General features: G+C 43.0%; 1 long non-coding RNA gene and 1 pseudogene across 1 annotated transcript; one reads left to right on the top strand and one right to left on the bottom strand.

The window, feature by feature from the left end:
- The first annotated feature begins 108 nt into the window (after positions 1-108).
- LOC112890715 lies at positions 109-14,517 on the top strand. The gene is made up of 3 exons (XR_003228332.1): positions 109-202; positions 725-874; positions 14,408-14,517. It is a non-coding gene; the product is annotated as an uncharacterized LOC112890715 (long non-coding RNA).
- On the bottom strand, positions 3,736-4,423 carry LOC112890714 (annotated as a pseudogene).
- Positions 14,518-19,574: the final 5,057 nt, after the last annotated feature.

The raw sequence follows: 19,574 nt of genomic DNA, 5'->3' as shown, positions 1-19,574 counted from the left end.
GTCGCGAATTCAAATGTAAGATTTGTAATTTCTGCAATATTATAAAGAATATTTAAATATGACAACGAACCAACTGAATTTATATTATCCCACTCGGCTGGTCATCAGGTGAACATAACGATGCCACCAATGTCTCATCACGGAGACACAACTCGAGGAGGAGATGATAGATTATGCAACTTGGAGTATATTCCAAATAAAGGTAATGAGTTAGTTTTTGTTGTCTTTCAAAGCTAGCGCTACTTCTGCTTGTCACTACTCCAATAACTAAGGAATTCTTTCAACAATGGTTTTTCTTTAGAAAACATGCACTATTCATCGGCAATCTGTTCGTAAAAATTGCTAGCACTGTTTGCTATGTGGGTAATGATATCTAGGGTTACCAACGATGATAATCCATGGCTTTCAAAATTTCAGGCTGAAGGTGGAATTTATAAATGCAATTTCACTACTTAAGTACTGTAGGGTGTTTTTTTTTTGGAATTGTTACTGATGAGCCATATTTTCACTTTGTACGGGCCGACTGCTGCATTTCCTTGATGGTCTGGCTAGGTCTATGGTTCGCTTATTCTTCTGGTCCTACTAAGCAATAAGCACTTTGACTGGAAGTTTTTTATTATCAATTTTGAAGTTTCTTTTTAGAAAAATCAGACTATAATATATACCCACTGCTCGGTAATTGGACAATTATCACTGCTAACACCTTTGCAACCAAATCAAGCAGGATTGATGGTGAACCCAGAATTTGATCGAGCTGCCTAAGGTGAACTGGGCATGTGGCACATTAAATTCGTCAACTGTCCAATCATTGATGCTTGCAATCATGAAATCGGACAAAGAAGCTATAGTTCTACTATGACCAACAACATCAAAGGTAAGAAAATGACAACCATCCTTCAATTTCCTATGCTAGCACAATTAGTCGATGCTTCCTTCAGCTCATGCTAAGAAATTCATTCTTTAAAGCTCAGTCATTCAGCCTATAAGCCATTTAAAAGGGCATTGAAATTTCAAAAGCAGGGCCGGCTCTACGGTTTCGAGGGCCCTAGAGCGAACCGTACACTATGATTCCTTTATGTTAAATATTTTTTCCTATCCGTAGCATGAATGGTAAAAAAAGTTTGAGAGCAATACACATAGCATGGGAACACATGGTACGACGGGTCATTCATATCCACAAGGAAATTTCTGCATAATACTTTTCAAATTAAACAAACCAAGGTACATCATGATATTAAAATCCACACAACTTGCTATGAAATAGTTTTGCAAGTGATGCGCTTAAGATATTTTTTTTAACATATTTAGGAAGTATTCTCAAACATTCATTCCCATCAAATGTCGAAACATCAATTATGAAGTTCTGCCTCAATCCCCAACCATTTTGTGGATAAGTTTGATATATACATACATATCTAATGTGTGATTGGTAGTATTATATCATGGAAAATACTCCCCCGTCTCAAAATAAATGTTCATGTAGCATTTGACTTTTATCCTACAAAAAATATCTTTTAGATTGTAGTGATGTCTATCTAATTAAAATAATGTCAAATACCAAGAAAAAATTTAATAGAGAAGGGTATAGAGCCAATCAAATGCAAAAGTAGATTTTACTTTTCTATTTCCAATGTATTTGCATTTAGTGAGGATCTGGGAACCAAATAAACAACATGGTTTTCAATGACAACCCCTATAGTTAATTAGCGGTAACAAGGTTATTTCTCACTACAAGATTATTTCTCACTACTAGTACTGTGTCGAAATTTTATAAACATACACTTATTTTGGGATGGAGGGAGTACATATTATACTCACCATACATATTGGCATGCTTTTAGCATGGTTTGAGGCATGTAAGAATTGTAGAAAGAGGTAGCTAGATAAATATCCGTGAGAGATTGAATTATCAATTATATTATAAAATTATATATATATTAACAGAACATGAGATGTGATTTTAATTGTAAGTTACCTATCCATATCCTCTATGTGAACTTTTAGCTTTCCACAAAAAAATATTCTCATGCCATTTTGGGTCATCTATGCTCATGATAGCTATATACTTTAGGTTAATATCTAGAAATGTATGCACGTATATCTTGGATGACATGTTTTCACATCAATCTGGACGTGAGGTGTCAATTACCAGTGAAAGGATCTCAAGATGTCTAGGGGGACGGTGAATAGGCTAATATGAAACTTAAAATACTTTAAAAACTGTTAGTAACACAGATATCCGGATACTTCGGATTTTGTGTCTAGAGTTTTCAGAGATATTGTCCGAAGAGTCCAGGTATGAAACGATCTACACAAAAATAAAGATACTGATGTTGTAATTTAGATCGAGTAAATTTAAAAGAGCTAGTGGTACCTTTGGAGTGTTTCTCACCAGTTGTCTTACTCTAGAGACTTGTATAACCAATAGTAGATCGATCACAAACCCTAAAATATTAGTCTCACAAGCAAATAACCAATAGTTCAAAGTAAGGTGACACGGAGAGGCAAGGATTTGTTTCCCGGAGTTCACTTTCAAAGGAGCTACATCTCCGTTGAGGAAGAGTTCAAGAGACGGTGCTCAAGAACCCTTATGCGCCTCCCTAAGGACGAGACCGACGCTCAAGCCCAAGATCACTTATAATGAAATCCTCCGAGAGGATGGTGAGTACAAACTTCTTGTGGAGCTCACAATACGGCTGAGCACTCACAAGCATGCCTAGCCGTCTAGGAGCACTTAGCTCTAAGAGTAACAAACTTCAATCACGGTTTGACAAGGACCTGGTGTTCAAGGGATTTGAATGGCAGCTCACTAAGCACAAATATCTCCTCTTGCAACACTCTCACTTGAATCCCCAATGGAAATCACTCAAAGATGAAAGGAGGGGTGTGAGATGGCTCTTTCAAGGTGTTTCAAACTATGCAGCATGAAAATGGGCAAGAGAACTTTTCCGTCGAGGGTATGGGGGGGTGGGTATTTATACCCCCACTCCAAAAACTAGCCGTTGGAGCAAGAGGTGCCCGGAAACTCCAAGCAAATGTTCGGATACTTCGGACACTGGGGTTTGGACACTCCGGACTCAGAGAAATCTACTTGACGGGGAACAAATACCCGGAGACTCCGGGTATATGTCCGGATACTCCGGACTTTGTGTCCGGACATTCCGGACCCGGAGTCTCCGGACTCACCAAGGACACTCTCAAAACTCGGTGGTGTAAGATTGACTCACAAGTATTTGTATGGGTTCTCTTGAGCACTAGTTCTAAGTCAAAACCTGCAGATCAAAGTCTCTCTTGATAGTACGGGTTCATATACTAAAAAATAAAACAAAAGTCAACCACCACTTTTCATTTCCTTTTTGAGATGTCGTGCTTCACCATATGTTTTGCTTTCTTAACTTCAGCACCTGCACACATGCTAGATAAACGCGATTAAAGTTACATGTGTTTTGTCATCTAAAATCAAAACCCACTAAAGGGCCTAGATATCTTTCAACCAGCTAGAATGAGAGAAGACTTCACACCAAATCCAGATTGCAAAATTAGAGTAGGAAACAAAGAAGCAAAGGAAATAGATGAGGCACACCACGTTAAGCAAAACAAAGGAAACAACGGTAACAAGTTATTACAAGACCAGTTCATCTCCGGGCACAACTAACCTTCCCCATCTACAACCTAAACATTATGGTTGGTAACACAAAACTTAACAACGCTAGACATCGGATCTGTCACCCCCATCTAAGCCTTCTTGGGGGACTTGGTGGCCTTCTCCGGCGACTTGGCCTCCTGCTCCTGCCGCTGGAAGCCTTCTTCGCCATCTCCCTAGGCAGGAGCGCCAGGTTAATGTTTGGCAGGACGCTGCCGTGGGCGATGGTGACACTGGCCAGCAACCTGCTGAGCTACTCGTTGTTGCAGATCGTGAGCAACAACTGGCGGGGCATGATGTGGGTTTTCTTATTGTCCCTGGTCTTCTTGTTGTCCCTGGCAACATTTTCAGCGAGCTCCAGAACAGGCGATCATACAAGAAAGCAAAAGGCAAACTGAACAAATGACTTTATTTTGGTGGCAGATTGGGATGTTGCCAGGTACTTGAGGACAGCGGTGAGGTAGACGAGGCACCAACGCTGATGCCTTGCGCCCAGCAGTTCCCTTCTTCACCTTGTCACCTGCTCGGGTGCCGGTGGCGGCCATGCTACCGCTGCGCTTTGAGTGGCTTCTCGGGACAAGAAAGAAGGGCTCGAGATGGTGGCGGAGTTGAAGGGCGCTAGAAGCCTAGGCGACGATGTACGAGCATGCCTCCTTGGCTTCTTCATGCGCCGGCTCTGGTGCAAAAGGAATAGCCCCTTTGACGTGGGGGAGTCAGGGCCTGATATAGGCAGTTGTTAGGGTAACGTGGCGTGCGCCGACGCCCACTGTTAGTTTGTTGAATAGAATATCTCCAAGCAGTATGTTTATATCTGTTTATTGCCATCCAAGTTGAACAATATGTATCCATGATTTCAGCATGAGGTAGCTATCTTTGCATCGTGCGATAGTTTGCCGTGGGCCTAATCAAATGAAGCCCCATTATGCACCGAAGAGACTCTGGTATGTACGTGTACGCGTATCTCACATGTTTGTATTCGATGGCAAAGATATCTCCGGGGACTTGGCCTCCTTGCCCCCACTGCTGGAAGCCTTCTTCGACATCTCCTTAGGTAGGAGTGCCAGGTTGATGTTTGGCATGACGCCGCCATAGGCGATGGTGATGCCGGCCAGCAGCCTACCAAGCTCAGCGTCGTTGCGGATCGCGAGCAGTGTGGATGCTCGCTACAGACCATTTTTCGACCGTCAAATCCTGCATAAAAGCACAAATTTGGCAAAGGCCAACACTAGTATAGGGTGTTTATCTAACGAATTCCACAAGTGCTGGTCAAAATATGTGTGTAGGTGAATTTGAGCTAAAAATACATGAAAAGAGCAAGCAGGATCCATGGTGTAAAAATATCGACTAATCAGAACGCATCATTCAGTGTCACATGGATCAAAGGGCCACCAGCGCAGGGAACCGACTTAGAACAACACCAATTCACCTAACAGGGACCAGGGGGTCCACTTGTCAGCCACCTATCCAAAGTTGAGGCCGGTCGGGGCTCAACCTGGATCGGCTGAACCAGGACCAGCTCCACTGCCTTACTCTTTCAATGTGGTAGCTCTCCATTGGTCCCCAACATCGGTTCAAAGGAGCTCCTGCTATTTGCATGGCCAGAACATCTCTTGCCACACATACACAGACACATAGACACACACACACACATATATATGTATGTATATATATATGAGGGGGGCCCTCCTAATTGAACACACCATCACACAACACACACTTTCATACTTGAGCTCTAGGTTCATTTCTAGAGGTGTTAGGAGATAGGGAGAGAGTGAGGTGAAGTGACGGAAGTGCTAAAGTTCTCGGCACTCTCCTCCAGCTTGTACCTCGACTGATGCTTATCAATCAAAGTAAGTGTTCATAACTTCTTCTGTGCTTAATTTCTTAGTTAAGTAATAGTTCTATTTCCTTAGTTGTTTGCCGGATCAATAGTTCACTACTCCCTCCGGTGTCTGTTTAATAGTCATTTTAGGCTGAATACGAAAGTATACAAATAATAGTCGCTGGCCGCGAAACGTCATCCTGCTCGGCTTCCCCATCACAAAAGTATACAAACGGATAAATGTCGACAAGGAATTAAAGGGTCGTTCTGCTCGGCTTCCCCACGCCGGCCCAATATTCTCAATAAGAACGACGCCTGCTCGTCTTTGTTCCCGCAACTTGCGTTCCTGCCCACCCCGTCCATCTTCCTGACTCTTCCCGCCTTGCTTCCTTCTTGGCCACGCGCATGGCAACGACGCCTCCCCCGTCTTCGTCCAGCAGCAGCGAGTCCGACCCTACCTGGTACTGGCGCAACCCAGCCAGGCGAGTTGCGCGTGAGGCGGCAGCTGTCGCGGCGCGTGAGGCGCGCGGCACGTGAGGCACGCGCGGCGGGTGAGGCATGCGTGGCAGCTACTCGCCGTGCATCTTCCCAGCACGTGCGTGGCATCCGTCACCACCCGTACGTCCGGCCTTCACGGCAGAGGGGTGCGAGGCTGCTACTCCTTCCGATGATGAAGACGAAGTGGTTGGTCCGGCCAAGGTAGAAGAAGGGGTGAAGGAAGAGGAGAAGATCGACACAGGAGACGCTACGAAGAAGGAAGAACAAGATTGCGTGCTGAAGAAAGAAGATGCATCAAACAAATCAGTTTGATTATGATTACATTCGGTGAAGAAAATTTCTAGTACTAATCCTAATTATTCCATGCAGCAAGTTTTTCCATGGCTTCATTTACTAGTGTTGTTTCACAATGGACTTGTAATGGTAACGATCCTTGTCTTTCAAGTGTGCCCTTCTTCATGTGAGTCAGATTGTATTTGTTGGATCCATGAACCCTCATTGTTTCTTGCAAAACTCCATGAAGTGTTAGATACATTCTGTTTGCCTTGTGTGGAGGATACTCATGGAATGCCTGCAGTATTAGAACAATGTTAGTATATGAAACGAATTAATAGACAAATATTTCTGAATTATAGAAAGATCACAAACCTCTTGCACAACTGGAATTAAGTCCTGAACTGATTTTGCTGTTTTCTTGTACTGAATTGATTGTATGGCACGAAAAAAACCCAAGTCCAAAATATTGAAATCTGGAGAATTGGCCGGTTGACAAATGAGATGAATGTCGAAACCATCTTGTTGTGCAGCTTCACAAAACAGTGGATCGTTAACTTCAATATGAGAGGGTGCGTTGTCTTGGTGAATATAGATCGGTCTGTTGAGATCATCCCGTGGCCACTTAGCTTTAATAGCCGGCAACACCTTCTCTATCATGAACTCCCTAACAACATCTCTCTTAATTGAACTGATTGGTTTCACTTCCATTGTTCCTGCTGGCCGGTTAATGCTACTCCTCTTTGCACATGCAAAAGTAACCAAAGGGAAGCATCCAATCTTCCCATCAAAAGTGCAAACACCATTCTCAAATCTTGGACGAGAGGTAGCACACAAGAACATTAGCTTAGAGATGTTGTTCTTACTCCTACAAGTACGATATGGCTCATCTTCATCGGGAAGCAAATAATACCTCTCAGATTTACGAGTAATGAAGAACCATTTCTCATCAATGAAAACATGATAAAAAAGACTCTTAAATCTTGGATTATCATGCAAGCTCTCATGTTCAAGCATGTCAACACACCATTGTAGCCTAGCCTTCTTGTTTTCATCGGTTAGATGTGGTTTAATGCTGCTTGTGTGCCTTCTAACATTTCCTTCTCTCAAATTCTTCAAAAGTGTTTTCTTGCAAACTCCAAGTACTTTACATGCATCTTCAAGGGTGATTCTATCCTTAAGAGGAACGTCGCGTAGCAGATCATAATTTATTGGAGTTGGCTTATGACCACATCTACTCCTTTTGCTAGCAAAACTAACCATAGTACCTTGATCAAATGATTTACCTTCAGCCCATATACGCTGAACAGTGCGAATATGTAGATCAAACATTGCAGCAACTTCTGTAGTAGCATTCCTTGGTAGCACTCCATTTCTACTTCTTCGCAGCAGTTCTTGGTACACATGATTTTGGACGTGCTCGGAAGCATATTTCCGCTTCACACCGGCCACGGTTGGCGCCATATTCTAATCAAACAAGTGGTGGTCATCTTCTAAATCAAATGGTTCTTGGTTTAAGTCAAAACCTATTGAAAAAGTACATTAGAAAGAACCAGATTAGAAGAGAAAAAAATGCATTACAAAGTAATGTACCTAAAACCCCACAGAAGGTAGCTCCATATTCAAGTCAAATTGTGCCATTTCTTTGTGTGTTATTTTTTCCCTTCTGTTTGTTGGCAGCAGGGCAGATTATATAGCCGAGCCAAACATAAAAAAATAGCGGCACGGTAGGAAAAACGCGGCGGCAGAGAGAAAACAAAACGCGCAATAGCGGAAAAATTGGCGCCACAGCTAAAAGAACGGCGCCACATCGAAAAAAAATGGCGCCAACTCGTTCCTGCTCAACGCTGCACGCATGCATGCATGCAACCCCCATGCAAGAAAGCTCAAAAAAGGGTGGGGCGCGCGACCAGGGGATCGAACCCGGGACTGCGTGCGTAGGAAGCAAAGCAGGAGACCAATTGGGATATTAAGTACGTTGGTTGGAAAAGGAAAGCAAAAGCATTTAATAGTTTCTTGGTATGAGAGAAGCTGTCCAAAACGACTATTAAACGGACACCGGAGGGAGTAGTTTAGTGGGTGCTCTAGTCTAAATCTAAGTCTAGAGTTAGTAAAAGATAGTGTAGACGTGGTGTCTAGACTAGACTTCACTTGTTGGTTGTGTTATATCCCATGGTTAGATGAGGTAGGTAGCAGGTGGTGACAGCCCTGTCTATCCAGCGTAATCCTCCCTGTTCGGGTATATCCTAGTGCCGTATTACCGGAGCTCACCAGGTTTTGTCTTGTGGGAAGCTAGTAGCCCGACACGAACAACTAGGATAATTCTATCTTATCTTTGATTCTTAGCCTAGGAAATTCTCTCCGCCACTTGCCTCTAGCCTGTGTGGTGTCCTTGGACGAACCTGAACTTTAGAGAATATACACACATTTCTCAGTGGATACAATACATTGGAATACTTCTGGGTGAAAACTACAACGGTATCTGTGCGCTTGCAGATTTATTTGTGATCATAAAAATACCCAACAAGCTTTCTGGCGCCGTTGCTGGGGAACGGTTGCTATATTTTATCAGAACTAGTTCGCCCTCGTACCTTTTTTAATTTTTTATTCCATCTCTAGCCCCGCTATCCATGGTGCAGCCATCCATTCAATTGCTCTCCGCACCTAAGGGTGAATTTTGTGAGCCAGCATCATCTTCTGATCCAATTCTTTCATCAGGTTACGAAATCAGCCCTGAATTCATAAACAAGGTTTAGGAACATTCCTTCTTAGGATGGGACAATGAAAAGCCTTACCATCATCTATGTGAATTTGAGCAAGCGTATGTGCTTGAAAATTTCAGGCATGACACATGAAACTCTTAAGTGGAAGTTGTTTCCCTTCTCTCTTATAGAGTCAGCGAGGCAATGGTACACAACTAACATAAGAAGTGCGAACAGGACTGGAATGACTTGTGAGATCGGTTCTGTCTTGCATTCTCTCCACTCTCTCGTATCTGCGCCTTGCGGGCAGAAATTCCGACCTTCCGTTAGAAAGAGGGAATCCATCGGTGCAGCTTGGGCCAGGTTGTCCCTTCTAGCTCAATCTGGTCCTGACTTGTCTCTACCCGATCATATGTTACTTCAACATCTCTACAAGGGTCTGAGCAAGGTAGATGCCCATTACCTCGATGTCACCGTCGGAGGTTTGTTCTCACACAAGTCTCCGGCCGAAGGAAGGGAAATCCTTAACAAAATCATGGAAAAGACTTCCTTTGTATGTTTATGAGAGCCGGCTCAGGTAGAACCCTTAGCAGTCGAATCCAAATCCTTAGAAGCCCAACTTTTAAATTCGACTCCTAAATCCTCTCCTGAACCTGAACTCGAAATGCCAAAGGAAGAGGAACCTCTGCCTTTGGAATTTCAGCACGGATTCGAGGAAGATCTCTTTGAAGATTTTGGAAACACCTCAAACTATCTATGTCAGAAGAGACCACCTATCTCGGTCACTCATTTAGAGCCATATGAGAAGGAATTCTTTCGAGAAACAATCAAGGAGTTAACGACCTTAATGAGCAACGAATGGCTAAGAGAAGGGGATTCATCCTCAGCACCTATTCAAATCAACTATCCTTCTTCTCTCATCCAATGCCGCATAAGGGACCAAGATGTGGAAGCTCTCTATAACCCCGTCGTTGGAGCCAATATTATGTCAGATAACTTTGTTCCAGCCTACTAGGTAGCGAAGCTCTAGCTCCAACAGGCAGAACCCTTAGAGGGCCTTCAGGTTCTCTCGTAGGAAGTTATGGGGTATCAAAGCCAAAACACCTTCAACTCAAAAAACAAAAAGTGCAACAAGCAATAAAAAAGCCAAGGGGCCATCGAACCTAATGGTATTGAAGCCAAAACACCTTTAGCTCAAAAATAAACAAAGTGCAATAAGCACAAAAAGCCAAAGGGCTATCAACCCTAAGGGGCTTCCAAGCCAGAATATCTTCGGCAAAATAAACAAGGGGCCATCGATCCCAATACAGGGGCACGTTTTCCTCACCAAAAACATATACCCAAACTCAATAATATCAGAAGATGCCGCTCATAAAACTCGTGCATGGCACCCCTCCCTCTCAACTAGGAATAGGGAGGGGGGAGACATTTTTTCGGAATATATCAAGTCCTAGTTGTAGCGATAGGCACCACGGAAAGCCCTCACAAAATCTAACCTTCGACCCATAAAGCCTACGAAGGGGGGAGACATTTTCAACGAAAACAACTAGTCTTTATGACTCGAAGCCAAAAATCTTCGGCTAGAGAAAACAAAAATGCAAAAAGCTCTTACCTCGGGCGACACAGACAAGGGAGAGAGGAGACGTATCTAAAAGATTGTCTCTACTCCCGAAGCAAATACCAAGCCCCCTCTCACTACTATCTTCAGAAAACAAAGGATGGGACACGGGGATGTTTTAATTTTTTTTATTTTTTTAAAAAAATATAAATATACACCTAAAGTCTCTGATATCCGAAGCTTCGATAACAATATATTCAGACACACAATCAGAAGCATCCAAGTTCCGACCAAGTACTACCTGAAAACAAATAGATTCCTCAAAGGATATAATCGAAAGCAAACACCTTCAGTCAAAACCAGCACACAGCACGGAGCACACAAACACATGAGTAAAACATTCACATTTTTAGCTACAACCACATTGGTATCAATCATTCAATATCACCACACTCACATGCCTATAAAAATTTGCTAACACTAGCACCCGGATGAGCATGGCTGTATCTTTCCCACGCCGTTCTAGACATCATCACACCTTCGCAAGCAATGCGCTACGGAGCTAAGTTTAACATCGGCCTCACAGACACGAGCGCCTGACCAAAAGTTTGGAATATTTACATCAAATGTTTGTCAAGACGTAAGACACAAAGTCCTCCCACGTAAAGTCCTGTGTTAGACCTTCAGGTCTCGACCTTCATCATCAACAGCATCCTCGCCCGTTCCGAAGCTTCCAGCAACATAGGCAATCTTCATTTCCATCTCTGTTGATGTCTTTCTAGTATCCCGAACCCTTTTCACCTGCTTAAAAACAAAGAGTTACGATCAGAGTCTAACAAGGATCAAACAGAAAGGGACCAGGCATGCTGAAAGCTAACCTCTTCATGTCGCCTCTGAGCTACTTCTCGAACAATCTCCCTACCAGAAACCTTCCAAAACTTTCACACATATGACTTCTTCACAGCTTGAATGTTTGATATATTCACACCAAGATCTGAATGTGATGGGAAAGCATAATCCCCAGCACTCATTTTTTGTAGGTCCTGGCAACCTTCGAGGTCTAGAATTGCCGGAACACTCTCACTCAAGATGACGGCAGAGTTGTCTAAAGTCATGGTCAGTATGTCCACTAGCGAGATGAACTCATTCTGTATCCAATTTAGCAGGCCAGTCGCACAACCGATAGGATCTTAAGGAAGAGGTGCGGGTTCAGCCCCGAAGGTCGCTCGAGACTTCTTATACTCAAGATAAATTTGATCGCTCTTCTCGATAATCTCTTCGATAGCCTCGCTCATCAGATTGTGGTTGTCCTCTGCCTTCTTCAGCAACTTCTCAATCAACTTACCTTTCTTGGCACCTTCGGCTTTAAGTTGCTTGTTCTCAGCTTCTAGGTCATTGATTGTGATAGCATCTTTTTCCCCAACAACACGAAGATTTCCTAGAGTCTCATCATTCTGATCAATGGTCTTTTTCATCCTTTGAATAAGCTTTTCTTGATCATCCGCCTTCCGTGTCAGACCAGCAATTTGATCATTTTGCAAGACCCGAAGCTCCTCCAGAACCTTATTTTGATCTTTTAGCTTCTGGTTCTCAATAACGAGGCGAAGGCTCTCGGCTGACCTCTCCAATCGAGCCTCATTATCTTTCTTAGCGCTCTGAGTTGCAGCCCGGCTCACTAACAATGCCTGCATAAAACACACCTTAGCATACGATCATCACCAAAAAAACATACAATTCACCTTTCAGTACATTACCTTCAAGCACAAAGAAGCTGTGACACGCCCAAGAAGATCGGAGGCCAGCAGTGAAAAGATCTGGAAACACGATGGTTTCACCTTCGCGTGGAACTGGGGTGTCTTCATCCTCTGAGGGACGGCAATCTCCCATCTTGAAGTAACCCTTATCAACATAAAACTTGATAAGGTTCTAAGACACTAGCGATGGACCAAATCGAAGGGTCGGCTCTGGTTTTTCTCGACCCATCAACTCAGAAGGATCCGCGTTCACTTGAGACAAATCCTCCTCTCCCTCCGAGTGTTAGCAATGTTTTCAACCTCCATGTTGGCCTCTTCATCTTTGATGGGCTTCGCAGTCTCCTTGATATGAGCCATCCCTAAACAAAGCAGCAAAATTAAAACCAGAAATACAAACAACGAAAGCAAAAGCAATAAAATCCTTCGATCAACTCACACTGTGCTATCAGTGAAAAGAGATTCCTCGTGAAGGTCGCTACCAATCAACTCGCAACACGTGTCACAAAGGAATAGAAGAGCAAAGGTTGCAAGAGTAAGAGAGTGTGAAAGCAATGTAGTCCCCCCCACCCAATTTTATAGGGGAGGGGGGGTAAAAAGCACAGTATCGGTCGGCGGTAATAACCAAGGAGAAGTTCAACCATCACCCAATAAAAAAGGGCACGTGTAAAGAAACAACAGATAACCTTCGGCTCGTACCAACCTCCGATGTTTGGGGAAACATTTTTTATCGGTTGGCGGGCAATCTTTTTTCGAGGGTTCGGACCATCGGAGTCGGCCCTCTCCCATGAGGGGCTACTATTAGGGATTGCCACCCAAGAGGAGGCCTCACCGAAGGTTATGCCAAAGGTTTCGAGTAACCTTCAGGAAGTACAAAAGGCATTTCATGGTTCTCTTGATTTGATTTGCAGGACTAGCCCTTTCAGTGATGGTCAAAGGTTTGCGCCTAGCCGAACGAGCAAAGGTTACACCGTGAGCTTCGTGATAGGATTAACCACTCGTTTGGGCTCGTGATCAGCACATCGGAGGTTAAGACCAACCTTCGACGATGATGAAGGAATCGGTTGTACAATCTTCGATGACGCAAAGACCCCAGGTGGAGGATCGAAGGTTGCCCGGACCCTTCGTCGTCACATGTGTAGCGTGATCACCTTGTAGTGAACAATTTGTACACGCCAACGTCCGAAAATGACCCAGGAACCAGAATATCCAACGTAGGTAGGGGCATAACCGGAACTATGTAACGAAGGGAGGGGGTTTTATACCCCTACCTTTTAATGTAACCGGGATGATTTTTTAAGATCTTGAGAGTGCATATAAGGTTATTCTGTTGAGTCAGAACACCATTTTCTACTTTTCTGTTTAGGGAAATATGCTTCGGATTCCAATAGGTGACACCTAAGAACATGAGAGGTACACCGACTACAACACCATGGTAATTTTTGGTGAGGGAATGATTACGAAGGGAAGCTTGAACTCCACACACTTGAGTTGCTGCTCAGCAATGTAAACTCCAATTGTGGGGGAGGTATTGATATGCACACGCCTATGCAACACGTGTAGCAAGTTGTGTGGCCCGATCTTCTCGTAGGATCCATGAACTTGATAACTTGTCGCTGCGTGACCTGGTGAAGAGGCAGTGCACCGCCAGGCTGTCCACGCGACGAACTACCGAGACAATCACCCTTCCACGTACGGACGAACAGCCCACGCAATCACGCCGTATAGACGTGAAGGCACAAACTGGGTGAACCGCAGTTCATCATTCTACAACTCCCTCAGGAATCGAAAGAACAAGTTTGCAAGCCTCTCGAGACTCACGCAGGAATAAGAATTCCAAGAGTTGGTATTTCTGAAAATTACAATCATGAGTTGATGTTCACGTCCTCCATTACAGGGATATATAGCACTAGTAGAGTTTCAGTTTGGTGAAAAATAATTGAGAACATGTAGTGGGAAGTTGCAGCACTACTTCTATTAATAGCCAAGCCTAGTGGGACGCCGGGCTGGTTGGTATTCTCTGCATGCATGCTGGAGCGTGTGTGGACAGCAACCCAGTTGCTGGTTGCATGCATTCCTAACTCCCGATTTATTTGCTTGCACTCCAACGGCTGATATTCATGGTAGCTGAATGGCCTTTCCTCTCTCATGCACGTCCAGGTTCCTTGCATATATTTGGCAGGCAGAATCCATCGTCATCCCACGCTTGTTTGTGCACTCCATCATTCCTAAGAACATTGAAACAAGTACTCAAAAGCATAGGTTCATTCAATGTAATCTGATTATTAAACATTAGGTTAGCGTTCACCTAAGAATGAATTTCCTTCTCCAATTGTTTAGCTCTACTCCTTGTAATTGGACCAGCTATATCAAGTGTAGTTTCATTTGGAGATGAGTGAATGCTAGGAATGTCCTCATTAGCCTCCCCCTCTTGAGAAGGAGTCGTCCTCGAATCAGGCTTACCAGCAAATGGAAGCAAGTCTTTGACATTGAATGTGGTACTCACATTGGAATATTCAGGTGGCAGTTCTAGTTTGTAAGCATTATCATTTTTCTGTTGGAGAACCTTGAATGGACCATCACCCTAAGGAGATAACTTACTCTGATGCTGTTGGGGAAAGCGATCCTTGCGTAAATGCAACCATACATGATCTCCTGGCTGAAATGTAACCTTCTTCTTACCTTTGTTTGCTTGCTTTGCATATTGTGCTGATTTCTTCTCAATATTCTTTCTTGTCTCCACATGTAACCGCTTGATAAAATCTGATCTTTTCGTAGTTAACTTGTTCCTATAATGGTAAAGGCAAAAGATCCATGGGAGTATGCGGTTTAAACCCATAAACAATTTCAAATGGACAAGAGTTTGTTGTAGAATGGACTGCCCTGTTATAAGCAAATTCAACATGTGAAAGGCAGTCTTCCCAGAGCTTCAAATTCTTTTTCAACACAGCACGCAACATGGTTGACATGGTACGGTTGACAACTTCAGTTTGCCTATCCGTTTGTGGATGACAAGTGGTTGAAAATAACAACTTTGTTCCAAACTTAGCCCACAATGTCTTCCAAAAGTAGTTGAGAAATTTTGTATTCCGGTCTGAAACAATAGTCTTTGGAACTCCATGTAAACAAACGATCTCCCTGAAAAACAAATCAGCAATGTGTGAAGCATCATCGCTCTTATGACATGGGATAAAATGTGCCATTTTAGAAAGCGATCTACAACAACAAAAATAGAATCCCTCCCCCTGTGAGACCGAGGTAACCCCAAAACAAAGTCCATAGATATATCTTCCCAAGGTACATGTGGAATAGGTAATGGAGTATATAAACCATGGGGATTGAGGTGGGACTTAGCTTTCAAGCAAACGATGCAGCACCCAACGTGCTGCTGGACATCACTCGCATATGTGGCCAAAAGAAATGATCAGAGAGCATGTCCAGTGTCTTTGTGACACCAAAATGACCAGCGAGTCCACCTGCATGTGCTTCCTGCAAAAGAACCTGACGAATCGAACAAGCTGGAATGCATATTTTGTTAGTCCAAAACAAGAAGCCATGATGCACATAATATCTATCCCAACCTTTGCCATCAATGCAACGAGAGAAAGGTTCTTTAAAATCAGCATCAACAACATAAAGTGTTTTAATGGACTCCAAACCTAGTACTTTTGTATCTAGTTGTGTAATCAATGCACATCTTCTAGACAAGGCATCGGCAACAATTTTATCTTTACCACGCTTATGTTTGACAACATAGGGAAACGTTTCAATGAACTCAATCCATTTAGCATGTCGACAGTTCAGCTTGCCTTGGCTTTTAAGATATTTCAAAGCTTGATGATCAGAATGGATTACAAATTCTTTAGGTAACAAGTAATGTTGCCAAACTTCCAAAACGCGAACTAAGGCATAAAGCTCTTTGTCATAAACCGAGTAATTCAAATGTCGACCATTTAGCTTTTCAGAAAAATAGGCAACAGGTTTACCTTCTTGCAGCAGTACACCTCCTATGCCAATACTACTTGCATCACATTCGATCTCAAATGTCTTACCAAAATCAGGAAGTTGTAGCAGCGGTGCTTCACAAAGCTTTGTTTTCAGTATATGAAATGCTTGGTCTTCGTCATGTCCCCACTTGAATGGAACATCCTTCTTTGTGAGATTGTTAAGGGGTGCAGCGAGAGTGCTGAAATCTTTAACAAAACGCCTATAGAAACTTGCAAGACCATGAAAGCTCCGAACTTGGCTCACATTTACCGGTGTAGGCCAATCCTTTATTGCTTTAACCTTCTCTTCATCAACCTGAATACCATCTGCGAAAACAACAAAGCCAAGGAAAACAACAAGGTCTGTGCAAAAGGTGCACTTAGCAATATTGCCATACAATTTCTTTTCCCTCAAAACAGCAAGTACTTGACGGATATGATCAAGATGTTCATCAAATGATTTGCTATAGATCAGAATATCATCAAAATAAACAACTACAAACTTGCCAATGAAAGCTCGTAAAACATGATTCATTAAGCGCATAAAAGTTGAAGGAGCATTTGTCAAGCCAAATGGCATCACAAGCCATTCATAGAGACCAAATTTAGTTTTAAAAGTTGTTTTCCATTCATCACCAAGTTTCATGCGGATTTGATGATAGCCACTATGCAAATCAATCTTGGTGAAAATGATGGAACCACTCAATTCATCTAACATGTCATCAAGTCGTGGAATGGGATGGCGATATCGAACAGTTATAGCATTGATAGCACAACAATCAACACACATATGCCAAGTGCCATCTTTCTTTGGAACTAAAAGAATGGGAACAACACATGGTGATAAGGATTCACGAACATACCCTTTGTCCAAAAGCTCTTTTACCTATCGCTGAATTTCCTTTGTCTCTTCGGGATTAGTGTAGTAGGCTGGACGATTTGGAAGAGAAGCACCTGGTGCTCAATTCAACGGAGTGGAGGAAGTTCAGCTGGTATCTCATCGAGAAAAACATCTTCGAAATCCTGTAAGAGATCAAGAACAACACTAGGCAGCGATGAAGCTAAATCGTTAGTTGAAATAGGACCTCCTTGTGCAAGAGCACAAAGAATGGAGCTGTGGTGTTTCTCACTTCTCTCAAATCACTCTTGCTCACAAAGAGACACTCAGTGTGGCGTGGTTGTTTAGGATTGGCATGAGGCTTTATGTGGCTGGATGGGCTAGAACTCTCTCCCTTACTTGGGTTGGGGATCTCACTCAATTTTCTTTTGTCAGATTCCTCTCTTTTCTTGCGAGCCATATCTGAAGTATGTATCTCCTCTGGAGATAATGGAACAAGAACTACCTTCTTGTCATTGTGAATGAAAGTGTGTTTGTTAGACCGTCCAAAATGCACAGAGTCCACATCAAATTGCCAGGGTCGACCAAGCAGCAAATGGCATGCTTGCATGGGGACAATATCACAATCAACCTCTCCATGATAATCACCAATGCAAAATGACAAACGAATCATGGCTGAAACCTTAACTGTCCCAGAATTATTCAACCATTGCATATAGTATGGATGTGGATGGTGACATGGCTGCAAACCAAGCTTCTCAACAAGCAAAGTACTAACAATATTATTGCAGCTCCCGCCATCTATGATGAAACGGCACACTTGTCCTTTCACTTTGCATCGGGATTGAAACAAATTATGGTGTTGTCCTTGTTCAGCAGCAACAAATTGAGTGGAAAGAACTCGCCTAACCACCGAAGAAGGAGATGGTGTGTTCATTATAGAAGGCTTCAAATTAGGAAAATCAGCAAGCAACTCATCAAAATCAGCACTAGTAATCTCGTCGGAAGATGGAGAAACTATATCGTGTAATATGTCATTGTGAGCAAAAGTTGGAATAGGTTGAATGGCTAAACAATTCAGACCTAGCTCAAATGTACCATCCTCTGCTGAATACTCACAAGTGTCAAGATTAAGATCTGCAAATACATTGCTAAACTCATCCTACTCTTCACTTTGTGAATCATAAGAACCATCAGCAAGTGCAATAATAGTACGACGATTGGGACAATCAGCTTGCTTATGCCCATGACCACCACACTTAAAACACTCAATCTTGCTTGTCTTGCGTTGTGTGGCTGCAGTAGGAAAAATGGGCTGATTTGAACTCACAGCTTTACCTTTCACATCCAATTATTTGGAAGAAGTTGGAATAGATCTATTTGTTCCACGAGATGATGATTTGGGCATTGCAGCTCCTTGCTGTTGGAATTGAGGCGTGACATCCCCTTGCAGTTGAGAATGACGCCATGAAGCATTGTATTTGTAAGACGTAGCAATTTGCCTTTCAGCCCTCTTTGCTAAATGAACCAAATCGGTAAGACATGTGTAACTTGTCATATCCACTTTATCAGCAATGGGTTTATTGAGGCCAACCAGAAATCAAGCCATTGTTGATTCCTCATCCTCAGTTATCCCTGTATGAAGTAAGCACATTTCCAATTCCTGAAAATATTCATCAACACTGCGAGTACCTTGCACAAGACGTTTCAGCTTCAAATGTAGATCACGAGAATAATATGCAGGAACAAAACGACGTCTCATTTCCCTCTTCATGTCTTACCAAGTTATACGGTCATGCCCAACTCTATGATATTCAGTGCGGATCTGATTCCACCAAGTTATGACACAGCCTTTGAACTCAATGGCTGCAAGTTTTGCCTTCTTTTTAGCAGGGTATTCATACAAATCAAATATTTGCTCCACTTTGGTTTCCCATTCAAAATAATCATCAGCATTCTCCTTACTGCTGAATGGAGGAATGGACACTTTAACCTTGCTCAAACCATCATCATTATGATGTTGTTCAGGATGACACCGACGGTGATCACCATAATGACCACGAGCTCCAAAACTGACAAAGGTGTCATCTCCATGATAAGCATATGCACCACGGCGACCATAAGGATCACCTCCATGTTCAGCACTATAATTTGAAAGCATTTCAGCATCAAAATCAGTAGGATCACCAATAGGAACACGTCGTGCACGACCAAAACCAGCAGCAAATCCTCGGCCACAGCCACCACCACGGCCACCACCATGGTGACCGTCATCCTCATTATCATGAGGTGGAGGTTCCCCACGCTGTTGCTGAATGGATTGCTGAAGTTGTTGCATTCCTTGCATCAATTGACGCATTTGTTCACGCACCTCCTGAATCTCTTGAGCATAAACAGTATGGGAAGAAGAGTCTTCATCACCAGCCATGTTAGTAATAAAGAGACAAAAATAATAGGACAATGAATATATGGAATCACTCTCTCACCACTTACAAAACAAGTT

Source organism: Panicum hallii, chromosome 4, assembly GCF_002211085.1.
Source record: "Panicum hallii strain FIL2 chromosome 4, PHallii_v3.1, whole genome shotgun sequence".
Taxonomy (NCBI): domain Eukaryota; kingdom Viridiplantae; phylum Streptophyta; class Magnoliopsida; order Poales; family Poaceae; genus Panicum; species Panicum hallii.
The sequence above is the reverse complement of the archived record's forward strand: the minus strand, read 5'-3'. Positions and strand labels throughout refer to the sequence as shown.